This window comes from Panthera leo, chromosome D4 (assembly GCF_018350215.1).
Source record: "Panthera leo isolate Ple1 chromosome D4, P.leo_Ple1_pat1.1, whole genome shotgun sequence".
NCBI classification, from domain to species: Eukaryota; Metazoa; Chordata; class Mammalia; order Carnivora; family Felidae; genus Panthera; species Panthera leo.
The window spans coordinates 64,941,136-64,956,739 of NC_056691.1; the positions used below are offsets into that span (position 1 = coordinate 64,941,136).

At 38.2% G+C, this 15,604-nt stretch overlaps 1 long non-coding RNA gene across 1 annotated transcript in view; it reads left to right on the forward strand.

Annotated features, from left to right (window-relative positions):
• The window catches only part of LOC122205200, a 131,062-nt gene extending 119,671 nt beyond the window's left edge, over positions 1-11,391 (forward strand). The window contains exon 3 of the long non-coding RNA XR_006195942.1: positions 11,327-11,391. This is a non-coding gene — a long non-coding RNA (uncharacterized LOC122205200). The remainder of the gene's footprint in view (positions 1-11,326) is intronic.
• The last annotated feature ends 4,213 nt before the right edge of the window (positions 11,392-15,604 follow it).

Genomic DNA, 15,604 nt, shown 5'->3' on the forward strand with positions numbered 1-15,604 from the left:
ATTTAACTGCAGAAGACACTTATTAAATCCTTTACATTGTATCTGTGAAACATATTCTTCTAAAGCCCAGGATGAGGGGTGCCTGGTGGCTCAGGCCGTTAAGCATCTGACTTCAGCTCAGGCCATGATCTCATGGTTAGCGGGTTCAAGCCCCATGCTGGGCTCTGTGCTCAGAGCCTGGAGCCTGCTTTGGGTTTTGTGTCTACCTCTTTCTCTGCTCCTCCCCACTCACGTTCTGTCTCTCTCTCTCAAAAATAAAATAAACATGAATTTTGTTTTTAAATAAAGCTTTGGATGATATCTCATCCCTCCATCTTGGCTAAGAGAGAGTAGGACTTAACAGCCCAGTTGTCCACAAAGAATCCTTTTAAAAATCTACTTGGAATGCCTGAGTGGCTCAGTTAGTTAAGTGTATGACTCTTGGTTTCGGCCCAAGTCATGATCTCACAGTTTTGTGAGTTCAAGCCCCGCCCCCCACCCCCGACAGGCTGTGTGCTGGCAGTGTGGAACCTGCTTAGGATTCTCACTCTGCCCCTCCCCCACTCTCTCTGTCTCTCTCAAAATAAATAAATAAACTTAAAAAAAGTCTTCTGCTCATCTATCATAAATCAAATCTTTGAAAAAGTATATGTGGATTAAGGAGTTTAAGAGCTATGTAACCTTTTTTTTTTCCTTTCAATAACTACATTCTTTTAGGGTAGTCTGACAAGTAATAATGTTGGGATCTAATAATTATTGCCTTATTTTCCTGGCCAAAACATTCCTTAAGAGTCCATTGAATAAGTTTATAAATTAAATTGTTTATTGCATAAGATTGTTGAATTGATTTATGATAGCAAATCCAGCCCTCATTGATATCTTTCTGAGGAGCAGGTTTTCATATACACATACATACATATATTTAGTCCATAAATTGATGAGGCAGGAAAAAAAATTCTTAATATGTTTTGTTAAAATTCATCTTAGAAATCATGTCATGTCTCTCTTCCATTATCAGGGAATACTAGTCATAATGCTTTTTCTTTGACAGATGCACCATCAGAATGTTAGGGAGCATTGTATGGAGGAAAAAGTGCATTCTGTGTCACAATTCTGTTGCTATAGAAGTCTACAAAGAGTCACAGGTAGACTAAAGCAAAAGTGGGAAAGGCAAGAACAGAAAACAGTAATATCTATCCAGTCACATGTGCCATACACAGAAGATATGATAAAGTCAATTGCAGTTACTAGTAGTTGAGTCAAAAAAAGATGAGCTCATATCAAAAGTATCGCAGAGAATCTGAATGTATTGTGGCTAGTGGAAGAATAAGTGTGAAGGTAATGAGAAGTTCAGGAGATGATATTGAGAGATACAGGAAGACAAAAGTCAGTTACCAACTGCAGGGCCTGAAAATGAGGAGTAGGACCTCAAGTGAAGGTTTGGGATTTTCAAGGACAGAATGTCATCCCAAAGGAAAGGTTTTTAAATGGTGGGTTGGGGGGGGGGGGGGGGGGGGAGAAGAACTCTAGTGCAAAGAATATTGGAGTTCTGTGCTGCATCTCAAGAGAGATTTTATTTTTTTATTTTTTTATTTTTTTTCAATATATGAAGTTTATTGTCAAATTGGTTTCTATACAACACCCAGTGCTCATCCCAAAAGGTGCCCTCCTCAATACCCACCCCCCACCCTCCCCTCCCTCCCACCCCCCATCAACCCTCAGTTTGTTCTCAGTTTTTAAGAGTCTCTTATGCTTTGGCTCTCTTCCACTCTAACCTCTTTTTTTTTTTTTTCCTTCCCCTCCCCCATGGGTTTGTGTTAAGTTTCTCAGGATCCACATAAGAGTGAAAACATATGGTATCGGTATCTGTCTTTCTCTGTATGGCTCTTTTCACTTAGCATAACACTCTCCACTTCCATCCATGTTGCTACAAAGGGCCATATTTCATTCTTTCTCATTGCCACGTAGTACTCCATTGTGTATATAAACCACCATTTCTTTATCCATTCATCAGTTGATGGACATTTAGGCTCTTTCCATAATTTGGCTATTGTTGAGAGTGCTGCTATAAACATTGGGGTACAAGTGCCCCTATGCATCAGTACTCCTGTATCCCTTGGGTAAATTCCTAGCAGTGCTATTGCTGGGTCATAGGGGAGGTCTATTTTTAATTTTCTGAGGAACCTGCACACTGTTTTCCATAGCGGCTGCACCAATTTGCATTCCCACCAACAGTGCAAGAGGGTTCCCGTTTCTCCACATCCTCTCCAGCATTTATAGTCTCCTGATTTGTTCATTTTGGCCACTCTGACTGGCATGAGGTGATATCTGAGTGTGGTTTTCATTTGTATTTCCCTGATGAGGAGCAACGTTGAGCATCTTTTCATGTGCCTGTTGGCCATCCGGATGTCTTCTTTAGAGAAGTGTCTATTCATGTTTTCTGCCCATTTCTTCACTGGGTTATTTGTTTTTCGGGTGTGGAGTTTGGTGAGCTCTTTATAGATTTTGGATACTAGCCCTTTGTCCGATATGTCATTTGCAAATATCTTTTCCCATTCCGTTGGTTGCCTTTTAGTTTTGTTGGTTGTTTCCTTTGCTGTGCAGAAGCTTTTTCTCTTCATAAGGTCCCAGTAGTTCATTTTTGCTTTTAATTCCCTTGCCTTTGGGGATGTGTCAAGTAAGAAATTGCTGCGGCTGAGGTCAGTGAGGTCTTTTCCTGCTTTCTCCTCTAGGGTTTTGATGGTTTCCTGTCTCACATTCAGGTCCTTTATCCATTTTGAGTTTATTTTTGTGAATGGTGTGAGAAAGTGGTCTAGTTTCAACCTTCCGCATGTTGCTGTCCAGTTCTCCCAGCACCATTTGTTAAAGAGACTGTCTTTTTTCCATTGGATGTTCTTTCCTGCTTGGTCAAAGATGAGTTGGCCATACGTTTGTGGGTCTAGTTCTGGGGTTTCTATTCTATTCCATTGGTCTATGTGTCTGTTTTTGTGCCAATACCATGCTGTCTTGATGATTACAGCTTTGTAGTAGATTTTAAAGCATCTTATCCATAAAGTAAGTGTTTAGTTATAGTTACAAGGAAAAATGTGTTTTGTTTACTTGTTCTCACAAGTTAGCAAGTGCCTAAAGAATAAAACCAGTGTCTAAGTTCAAAGCAGCCTACCAGTAAAATGAAGTGAATTTAGTTCATCATTGGGTTAGTGATTCAGCTTCCCAGGATAATTATCATTATATTTCTAGATCTTTATTATATTAGTTGACATTCCTTTTGGTCCAGGTGACAGAAACATAACATAGACCAACTGAAAAAAAATAATGCAAACCAGACCAACCAAGGTTTTGCCTGAATCTGGGATCTAAAAGCTATTAAGCTATTGCCAGATCTTCCTTCCTGTCTGTCCTCTGCTCTATTTCTTTTCATAAGTTGGCTTCTCTCTCTGCATTTGGCCTCATTCCACATGAGATGGAAGATGTATTCAGTTGATATGAGGGAAAAAAAAGAAAGAAAATATAAAAACCTACTCCTGCAAAAACACCAGTAATGAAAGAAGAAGAATGTCCACTAAACATAATTGTAGGCCAATACTGGGCCTATGGTTAGCAAGCATGTTTAGAGTCAACCATATCCAAGGAAGTGGCAAGAATAAGGGTTGAATCTAGACTTGAGGACCTACTAGGTCTATAACTTAGACAAGTTAATAAAATTCACTCAGATTTAGTTCCTTTGTTTATAAAGTGAGCATAGAGGTACTTTGAAAACTTGTTAGTATTAATGGAATAAAGTATACCAAGTGCCATGCACTGTCTGGCATATAGTAGTGGCTCAATAAACAATAGTAACGATTGCTATCTTTAACAGTATCCCCAAGCCACACCAAAAGTGTTAATGATCATAATGGTATTTACTCTGATCTCTCAACCAATATTGCAGATAATAGAACCACAACTCACTGAGAATATAACGAGTCTTTGTGAGCTTATGCCCATTTTATGCCCTTGTTGACCATTCCTTTTAATAGTGCAAATACCAACAATGATACACAAGCCCTTTCCTGCCACCACTGTACTATTGACTCTGCTCATTGTAGCCAGTATTGACATTTCAAAGTAGATTTCTCCCAACCTATTATGATTCTCATAGACTCTGAAAGGAAGTCTTTCCTGTCTGTTCGCAGCTTATTCTCTTTCTTGCAACTTGAAAAATGTTTCAGAAACTGAGACAGAGTTGAGAAACTCCCACTTATGTCAGAATCAGGAATTTTCCTCTTCACTAATAATCAGTGCCCTGAACTAAGATGTATGACTCTTGCCTTTTATTCCTGAGTCTGTTCTCAGAGTATATTACCATTTTTAGAAAATGGTGTGACCACTTCATTTGTGACTCTTAAGACCAGTTTCTTAAAGTATAATACCTTGTCACTGTTGTTCCCAAAGAGGCAAGAAAGTCCATGTGCCAAGAGGCCCCTGTTGACCAGCTACAATAACAAGTCTTGGATGTGGATGTTCAAATCATATAACAGGGGCCCATTGCTAACAGAGAACAAGATAGAGGCACACAGTACAGTACTTGACTTCAGGCTCCCTGTATCCTAATATAATGTAGTTTACAAACTGCAAAGTCAAGAATACACAACACTCTATATTGTAGTTTAAGGACTTTGTCCAATCAGTCAGGGTCTTGGCAGTAAACAGCACATCAAAGACTTTAACAAAAGAATCCAGTGAAAGGACAATTTATGGAGATGAATCATGGGTGAGGGAGACAACCAAATGATAGCCCCATAGCAAAGATATGCTCAGATTAGTGGAAAGAAGGGAAAATAAAATATCTATAGTTAAAAATGAGGATGGGTCAGCACAGTCCACCCTTTTATCAGATTGCATTCTCATCATTTTCTTCAGATAAAAAGCTACCATATGCAGCACAAAGGAAGTACAAACTCCTTTTTTATTGAAGTATAATTAACATACAGTCTCATATTAGTTTCAAGTGTACAGTATAATGACTCAACAATTCCATACATTTCTCAGTGCTCATCACAATAAGCGTACTCTTAATTCCCTTTATCTATTTCACCCATCCCCCCACCCAGCTCCCCTCTGGCCACCAGCAATTAGTTCTCTGTTTCTAAGAGTTTGTTTTTCTGTTTGTCTCCTTTTTCCTTTGTTTGCTTGTTTGCTTTGTTTCCCAAATTCCACACGAGTGAAATCATATGGTATTTGTCTTTCTCTGACTTACTTCACTTAGCATTATATCCTGTAGCTCCATCCATGTCATTGCAAATGGCAAGATTTTTTAATAGCTGTGTAATATTCTAGTGTGTGTGTGTGTGTGTGTGTGTGTGTGTGTACCATATATTCTTTATCCATTCATCTATTAACAGACACTTGCTTTGGCTATTGCAAATAATGCTGCAGTAGACATAAGGGTGTATATATCTTTTTGAATTAGTGTTTTGTGAATACACAGACTCTTAAATTCCACTTTGTCATTGTCCTCCAAATGGCTTGCCTTCCACTGGTACTTCATCTGATGCCACCACTTATGATTATTTAAAATGTTTGTTGACACTACCTGACATCTATTGCCATTATCAAGATTGTTCATTTAATCATCCAGTTTACATACAACAAAATGAAGGATCCCATTCTGAGGGTTTGATTCTTATGTCCAACTCTGTTAGCAACTATTTTCTCTATCAGAATTTTATCAGAAAACAGATTTCACCTTTAAAAGTTCAATCAAAAAGAGTATAATGAAAGGATAGTTTACAGATAGGTAGAGAGGGCTATAGGGACCAGTGAGGAATGATAAAGTTCTGAGATGAGCAAATTCATGAAACTGTAGGACCAGTATGCTTGAGTGGGCAAGGAGAAGAAACAGTGTTTCAGAGCTAATAAGACCAGGAGCTGTCCCAAAGACTAAGTCTTAGGTAGATGAACACAACCACCAACAAAACTGTGGCCTAGTAGAAAATGAACAAGGAAGACAAATACCCAGCATCTTTCTTTTCCTGCTTTCTAATGTTCTGTCAATGCATGTCACTGACCAAAACCAAACAGAAGGCAGAAGTCAAGAGAGCCTGAATGTTGCCTTTTATCAAATTTGTGTTCACAGGATGCAGAGGAGGGCAGAAAAGAATGGAAAATCTGTCAAAATTGGCACACAAAAAAACTAACACTGTCATTGACTTGAATCTCATCTAAGTTAAAAGTAAATGATGTCTTCAAACTGGAATTGAAAATGGTTATAAAAGTTTGAAATAGAAAAATCATATCACATAAGTAGATATCATACTTGTGTTCCAAAGGAACCCCGGTGAGATTTTTTGTTTGTTTGTTTTCTTTACTCTTAAGTATCTATCTAGTTGCCTGATTTCTAGTGCTCCTATCTCGCTGAGACTCCAGGATGAAAAACAAAATGAGTAAAATATGATTATTTATTTGGCCATTAGACACACATTTCACAAGTTCCTATTGTGTAATTGACACAAAACTGTATTTTGGAATTATTTGATACAAGATATTTGGTATTCCTCTTAGGACAAAGAGAAGGGAATACAATGTTGAAGGAGAGGAAAAGTTGTGATGGAAGTGGGAACGCTATTATCCAAAAATCAGTCAAAACATTCAAAAGTGCATGAGGGAAAAGTCCCATTTGTTTTCAGAATGACAAATCTATACTGCTTCAGTAATGGCTACAAAAGTCAGATGCTTGCTTTGCTCCAGCAGGAAAACATATCCATCATGAGGCTTAATATGCTTGTGTGTACTTTCTCGAAAGCTTTGCTAACGCCTGCTGATTTACCTGCAATACATTTTCCAGAAACTGTTGAGTAAAATGACAACATATATATTTAGTTTCACACTTCAGTCTTTCCAATTAGCAGTGTTTGTGGTAGCAGCTGTGAGCCCAGGAGAGGATTTAATTTTAAGTACAGCAGTCTAGTTAACAAAAAGAAAAAAAAAAAAAAAAAAAAGGAGCTGAGCCATGAATTTACCAAGTGTTAGTTTCCAATTGTTTGTTTATGAGAAATAGATCTTTATTACTATTATTGAAAAATTGCCTAGCTCTTAAAATTTTATAAAGTAGAGGTCTGAGGCAGCCTGCTATGGTAACTACCATAACAGGTAATGTGATAATTATGAGGATACTTTGGGCAAACTCTCTACTCTCACTTAACCTTGGTTCACTTGTCTGAACAATACAAATCTTTCTATGCTAATTTTCAGTGATTATGAAATAAGATTAAAGATCTTTGAAAACAGTAAAGTCATATACAACACTGAAACATGAAGAAAAATAAAAGAAAGAAGATTTGACTCTTATACAAAGAGCTCCAACCTGGTAGATTTTCTCTTTTTCACTTAATATTTAAGAAATAACTGGGGCGCCTGGGTGGCGCAGTCGGTTAAGCGTCCGACTTCAGCCAGGTCACGATCTCGCGGTCCGTGAGTTCGAGCCCCGCGTCAGGCTCTGGGCTGATGGCTCGGAGCCTGGAGCCTGTTTCCGATTCTGTGTCTCCCTCTCTCTCTGCCCCTCCCCCGTTCATACTCTGTCTCTCTCTGTCCCAAAAATAAATAAAAAACGTTGAAAAAAAAAATTAAAAAAAAAAAATAAAAAAAAAAGAAATAAGTAAATACTAACTGCTATTCTGGGAATATATCTAAAGGCAAAAGATGGTACCAAAGACACTAATATTAGAAGGTATGAATTAATTTAGAGTACCAAAGGAGTTTGTGAAGTCTAGTCTTGGAAATATTTATAAGGTGACCAGAAAATCATCTAATCTGAATAATATTGATCAAAGACAGAAAATTTTTCATACAATTTTTGCTACCCATGACAGAGATATATAATAAGAATAATCTAAGTAATAGTAAATTAAAATTGTCTCTATAGATTGTGGTTTTTTTAAAAAAGGATGAATGTTAAATATCATTATTATCTCCTTTAAAATCAATCTCAGGCTCCAGTTAGGGAAAAGGCAAAAACAAAATATTTGAAAGAAAATGAGTTTTAAAGTATCAAAAGCTTACTGAAATTAATATATAAATATGTGATAAAAGAGTTATGATAGGATATACTTTTATTGCTGAATAAAAAAAAAATTTAATGAATTAAGCCTACAAATATGGAAGCAAGAGACAAAGTAACAGATGAACCAAAGGAAAAGAAGAAAGGAATTAATGAAGTAGGCAGAAAGGAAACGGGCTGAAAGGAAAGGGCTGAAGACACATAGTACTGAAGCCATGCAGTTAGGATTGCAGGATAAAATATAGGATGCCCAGTTAAATTTGAATTTCAGATAAGCAACAATTTTTTTAGGTATAAGTATATGCCAGTTACTGGATGGGTATACTTATACTAAAATGTATCTATTGGTGCTTTATCTGAAAATATATCTAAAGTTATTTATGTAAGATTCAATTTTAACTGGGGTCCTATATTTTTATTTCCTTACTCTACCAACTCTACATGCAGTACGTATACAAAATAGGGTTTATCAGGTAAAATTAAGATGTAGAGAAGTGGTAGAGAGCACACAATTCTCTGAAGTTGCAATTATCCACAGCTGAAGCCAGGCATAGGTGATCTGCATTCACCATATCCAGCATTACAGTAAAAAAGGTCCTGCCCGTAAATATTCTACTTATATATACCAAGGTTGTAGGTAGAGGGGTTGTGTTGGTTTGCAGCCATGGGAGTTTCCAGGGTAAAATCTGCAGCTAGCCCCTGGAGATGGAGAGCAAGAAGAGACTGAAGAAACAGTGCACTGCAGATTGGTAGGCGACAGGTTTAATAAGCAAGGGAATTTACATACAAGGCTTGTGTGGGGCAGCTGCAAGTTTATGAGCTCTTCCAAGTTCATGTGGTTGTTGGCAGAATTATTTCCTTGCAGCTGTAGAATGCATGCAAGCTTGTTTCTTCAAAGCCAGCAAGAGAGAGAGAGAGAGAGAGAGAAATCTGTTTCAAGTCTTCAAGTCTCTGACCCTCTTTTAAAGGACTTACCTGTTATACCAGGCCTACCCGATAACCCCCCCCCTTTTGATTAGCTTGGAGTCAATTGATTAAGAACCTTAATTACATATGTTGAAACCCATTTGCCTTCCCCATAAAGTGTAACCTAATCATGGAATTGACATTAATCACATTCACCTGCTTTGTACGCAACTCAAGACGATTACACAGGGTATGTAACATGGAGCAGTCAGAGTATGGGGAGGGAGAGGGCGTGGGAATTTTAAGTGTCATCTTAGCAGTCTGCTTACCACATTTTGGGGAGCTGCAATGAGAACATAGGAGGGAAATGTTGGATGGTGCTCTCTTCAATATAGGAATGAATTTTTTTCTTCCTAGTTTCATTTATTGTGTAGTAACTATAGCCTTGTCCACTTGAATAACTTGACTGGAATTGAAAAGTGGAAACGGTTCTAGTAGGATTCAGTTTCTCATTCAGTGCTCATCTGTACCCCTCAATACTGGAAGCATCATTCCTGTAATCCTTGTAATAGTAAGTTCAGAAAGGCAAAATCAGACAATGGGTAGCAGAATTGGAAAAATCTCCTTAAAAACATTTTAAATCCTTGCTAAAGATTCAATATTTGTCATTTATAACTTACTTTAATTTTTTTAAACATTTATTCATTTTTGAGAGACAGAGATAGAGCATGAGTAGGGGAGGAGCAGAGAGGGAGAGAGACACAGAATCCGAAGCAGGCTCCAGGCTCTGAGTTGTGGCTCGAAGTGGGGCTCAAACTCACTGACCACGAGATCATGTCATTTATAACTTAAAGAATCAGGAATTTCCTTTCAGTTTATATGAAACAATGGTATGAAATTTGAGCCGAGACTGGAGTGCATTATCAAAATTGTCACAGTCATTCAACAAACCAAAGGAAGGTCTACACTTTGGGTAGAGTTTAAACTCATAGAGGATTATTCTCTAACAACTGCTGGTGGGATTAAGGAGCTCCACATGCATGCCAAGTTCTAATTATATAACTGACTCTTCATGTACTATTGCACATTACAAATTCCTATACTCCTATGGAGAATAATTGTCTAACATGGCCAAAAGAGAGCAAGGTTAATGAAATTGACCTTAAGAATGACAAAGTTCCAATAGCACAGGAAGCTAAATTTAGTCTTTACAGAAAAACTGCTAATCATTATGAATATTTACTTTTGATAAATAATCTTTCCAACTTCATAGGAATTCTTAGTTTCCATGGTGACGTTTCTCAATTAAGACACATAAAAACTTGCCTCAGAACCACTAATTATTCTTTTTTGATGCCCATGATCACTCTTGTTTTCACAGTGGTGTGTGTGTGTTGTGTGCATGCACACACATGCAATAATTTCACTGAATCATCCTGTAATCACTAGGTTAGTGTTATTGCATTGCATAAGCCTCCCCAAACCCCAGAATACATATTTAATTAGGAAAGAGTAAGTTCTCCGTCAAGTTCGGCACTTCCTCAGAATGCTCATCACAGAAATTTGGCATAACAGACAAGTTGTGGTCCCCAGCAGTTCAGCAAATGGTTGGGTCTGGGGCAGAGCTAGTGACAAACCCAATAAATGAAACAGTAATGGAGAATCAAGCTAAATAGTATTCTATGTCCAGGTGGGCAGAATCTGCAATGCCTGACACTAGAAATAACATAACCTCAGTGCTTGGTGTTCAGGGATTTAGCAGGGCTGTAATCCCCAGAGTGAAACTGGCCAGAGCCAAAGCAACTCCCAATTATAAAATAAGAAGAGATAACTGTGTAATTTACTAGGACAGGAATTCAAGTTAGAGATCAGAGCGAAAACTATACCCTGTGGACAAAAACACTAATCATTAAAAAAAAAAAAAAAAAAAAACAAAACACCCATGTTAAATATTTACACGGAAATGATTTTATTCCATCTACATAAGAAAGTTTAATTGTTGTAGACAGTTTGAGCTCCCAGTGGCCCTCATCTCATGCTCCTCTCCATTGTGTGTGAGCTGGACATAGTGACTTGCTTCTAACAAGTAGAATATGGCAAAAGGATGGGATGTCAATTCAAAATCAGACTACAAAACACTGTGACTTTTATCTTGCTTGTAGTTTTTCTCTGGCTCTTCTGACACACTTACTCCGAGGAAGCAAGGTGCCATGTTTTGAGCTGCCCTAGCAGAGGCCATGCAGCAAGGAAACAAGGATGGATTCCAGCCAATAGCCTTAGGAGCTGAGGCCCCCAGTCCCACAAACTTTGAGAGAATTCATCCTGTCAAGAATCATGTGAATGAGCTTGGAATATTTGAGCATTCAATTGAGACAATGGCCTCAACTCTTATCTTTTTTGCAGTCTTGTAAGAAGCCCTACAGCAGAGGACCCAGTTATGCCATGCCCAGATTCCTGACCCACAGAAACTGTGAGGTAAAGAAAATGTGTGTTGTTTTAAACTGTTAAGTTTTGAGGTGATTTGTTATGTAGCAATGGATAATTTATAAATACATGAGTTTAAGAAGTCAGTGAACTTGAGCTGTTATACTCATGTTTACGGTTTATTATAACAAAAGGATATAGATTAAAATTGGCAATAGGAAAAGGCATATAGGACAGGGTCAGTAAAAATCAGGTGTGGAGCTTCTATCTGTTGACTCCCAGTGGAGTTGTGTGGGCAGTGCTCATTTCTCCCATCAGTGATATGTGACAACAAGCAAAGTATTGTCAACTATGAAAGCTCACCCAGTCCTTGGTGTCGAGAATTTTTCCTGGGGCATAGTCACTTAGACATGGCAGACTGCCTGTGTGACTGACTTTAGCCTCCAGCCTCTACAGAGGTCAAGGTAATACTGCATGACCTAAGGCTTGTACCCTAAATCACATTGATAAGGTAGATTATCTGGTATGGCCCATGGCCCCCAGGTTAACAAAGACACTTCTCAGGCAGGACATTGTTAGGGCTTAGAGGTTACCTGCCAAGAGTCAGGAGCAAAGGCCAAACTTCTCTTTGGAGGAGGTTAATCCTTTAGCACACAAAATATTACCTATACTCTTTATTCTTATTTTGGGCTCCAAATGTATTCTACTTCTCAGTCTGTAGACTTGTGTTAATTTGCATAATTCATTACAACCAACCCAGATTTTCACAGATCAGTTATTAATGGCCTTTATGCCAGTTTTCAATGTTTTGCTCTTGACAATAAATCCATTCTTTATCACCCCACTGTGTGATATCAGAGTCAGACCCTGTAAATATTTCTCTTTTGCCAGATGGCATGATGTTAAACTTGGTCAGTAGAGGATGCTGGAGGGACACTACAGGGGAAGGGGCTTCTCTTTTTAATCCCAATGTGCTCCCCTGTCCTTACTGCTCCAGTACTAGTCAACATGCAGTCACCCAGTGCTGTTTACCTCCTGGTGAGTTTCATGCAGTTCAGTGCAATCCTGGCAGCAGCCTTCTCAGAAAATTCCACTAGCACCATGGCCAGTTTCCCAGGAAGTTTAGCACCAACCCCACAGTAGGAGTCCCAGCAAGTTTTACCAGCACCACATCTGTCTTGAAGGTGCCCTAGGGGGCAGCTTGCCAGCAAGTTTCCGCAGGACCCCAGAAAGCAGCTTCCTATTCTGTGGATACTCCAGTGGGCAGTTTCCTGCTTGCCAGCCTCAGCCTGTGGCTCCTCTGCCTCTCTGCTATCCAGTAGGCCAGAGCCACCCTCCCATGATCTGGATCTCAGTCTTGAGGATGGGGGTGACCTCTTCTAAAATTTTTTCTTCCTTGAGTATTCTGCATCAGCCCCAGGGTAGTGTCTGCCTCCTATATCTGCTTTTCCTATATTTTTTAGAATTATCGTTAACACTTAGTAGTTAATCCTCTGTTGATGGGTTAATAATCCTTTATATGAAATTTCCTGCCCAAATTAATCTGTGGTTTCTGTTTCTTCACCGGGCTTCAACTGATATGGCCTTCAATATAAAAAGATATAAAAATAATTTCCTGTGGTGTGTTTTCCCATGCTTTAAAAAAAATCTGAGATTTTTTTTATATTTCTTAACAAATTTGCTGAAAACTTATGAACTTATGCTAAAATTCCCCCTCAAGCTCTTATAAATTTAAAGGGAAAAAAAGATGTAAAAATTAAATCTGATAAAAAGAAGAAGACCAGGGAAAACCTTCCATTTTCCCTGTGAGGACAGCAATGATACAATACATATTAATGTACTTCCTATGAAAAGACAATTTTAAAGAAATTAGCCATTATGCCCCCTTGTTGCAATAATCTTCACCAGGAAGATGTTGAAAGCAAGAATAAGATTAATCTTAAATTTCAAGGAAAACAGCCAAAATTTGAGGTGGGCCTTAATATCTAAATTCATTATTCTACATGCTACCTCAGCACTCATTTTTTTTCTACGTTTATTAGGGCTGTGATATAGTATCTGGCTTCTAGTGGTTACTCAGCAAATCTTTGTGATGCATGCCTATAAATTTTGATTTAACCAATTGTCTATTGGTTAATTCAGTAACTGACATCTGAACTAAATATACAAGGAATCTGCTTTGTCATGATTTTGACAATTTATCCAGGCATGATTAGGATGAGAAACAGAAAGACACATGGTAGCATAGAGCAGTGTTTCCTGACAGTTGTGTCCTGGAAAACTGTGCCACCCGTATTTCCCATCCTCTGTCTCTACCCCTGCTGTTAAATGCTGGCTAATGAGGTGCCTGGGTGGCTCAGTTGGTTTAGTGTCTGACTTCAATTCAGGTCACAATCTCACATTTGTGGGTTTGAGCCCCGTGTAAGGCTCTGTGCTGACAGCTCAGAGCCTGGAGCCTGCTTCAGATTCTGTGTCTCCCTCTCTCTGCCCCTCCCCCGCTTATTCTCTGTCTCTCTCTGTCTCTCAAAAATGAATAAACATTAAAAACAATGTTGTAAAATAAAAAAATTAAATGCTGGTTGGACAAAAAGTGTCCCAGAATCAACACCTGTAGAATTAATGAGAAGATCCATTCAGCACCTGCTATGGTTCTAAGTGTTCACATGTTCTCCAATCTCATTCTCATTCCGGTGAGCAGATATTATTTTTACCATTTTACAGATGATAATGAGGCTCACTGAGCTTACATGACTTGCTCTAAATCACACTCTTAATTAATAGCTCGGAACTGATGACATCTTTTCTGACTCAAAATCTAATACTCTTTTCCATTATGCTGCACTGACTATTTAAACTACAGAAATTGGAACCCAAAAAGTTGTGTTTTAAGTTTGTCCAGTGCATCCTGTAACCTAGTAAAGAAATACTGTCTATAATGTTCCTAACTGGTAGCCTCTGCTTAAACTTTCTAGGGATAAATAAGAAGACCATTCGTTCACAAGTTTAGTTTAGATATTCTTCAAATTATCAGAAAGTGCTTATGTATATGGGTCAATAATCTTTTTTCTTATTGACTTCCACCCATTGGTTGTAAGTGCCATCTACAGAATGCCCTCTAGAGGTTGTAACTGCTCTCTGCCTCCTGTCAGAGGAGTGTGATCTCTCATACAGGTTGTTAATCTGAAGAAAGGGCTAATATTGCATGTCTAACATGTCTCTCTCTCCACTTTATTTAATTGGAGCCCAACTCAGAACAGATTCCTCATGTTCTCGATATTTGATACTAGTTATTACTGCTGCTGGAATGTGTACAAGCCTTCTGTCTGTTCATTGCTTATCTGGAAATACTACACATTTATATATTCTGGTATGTACTTCAATGAGCATTGATGATAAATATTGATTTAGTGGAAACTCCTATACTAAACTCTTTTTTCCAGATTCATGAAAATTAGCCTCCCTCTACCTGGTTATGCTTCTAGGAAGCCCTGAGAGGGTCTTAGATCAAATGAAGTCAAAATGGAACTTTGGCATAAAATCAATGGTAGGAAAATAGTGATATGGACAAGGAAGAATAGTCATTGTGGGACCCAGAGAGAGAGACAGAGAGAGAGACAGAGAGAGAGAGAGAGAGAGCACTATTCAAGAGAAATCTAATCATGGTGCCAAGATGGGACAACACTCTAATTCTGGAATTAGAGAACAGGGGCCAGATTGTGGAAACCACAATCCAGGTTGTTACTGAACCCTTGAGAGTCAAGCAAATGTCATTCTCAATGAATCAGATTGCCCACTATAAAGCTAGAGAATAAAGATACAACCCAGTACTGATAGACTGGGGGAGGGAAGAAATAGTCCAATGCTCTATTCAAATGTTTTGAATTAAAATGAGAAGCTCTTTTTATAGGAAAACAAAACAAAACAAAACTTCAGTATTGGGAAGAGGTTGTTTCTTCTAAGAAGAGAAAAAGATGGCATCTCCTAGCCAAAATAATGGAGAAGTAGCATGTTTGTCAAACCTGAATATTTCCTTTATCAAGTATTCAAAGACAAAACACAAGATATCACTCATCCTAAGGATTTACTTAGTGAAAAAATAGCTTTCTACTCAAATTAGGAAACAATTTCAGTGAAGTTACTGCAAAAGATAGAGAAAACTGTCATGTTAGAATATCAGTACAATGTTTTTGAGTCTGTAAGTGAAAAAGGGCATATTCTGGACTAAGAGTACCACATGACAACATGCCAGTCTTATAC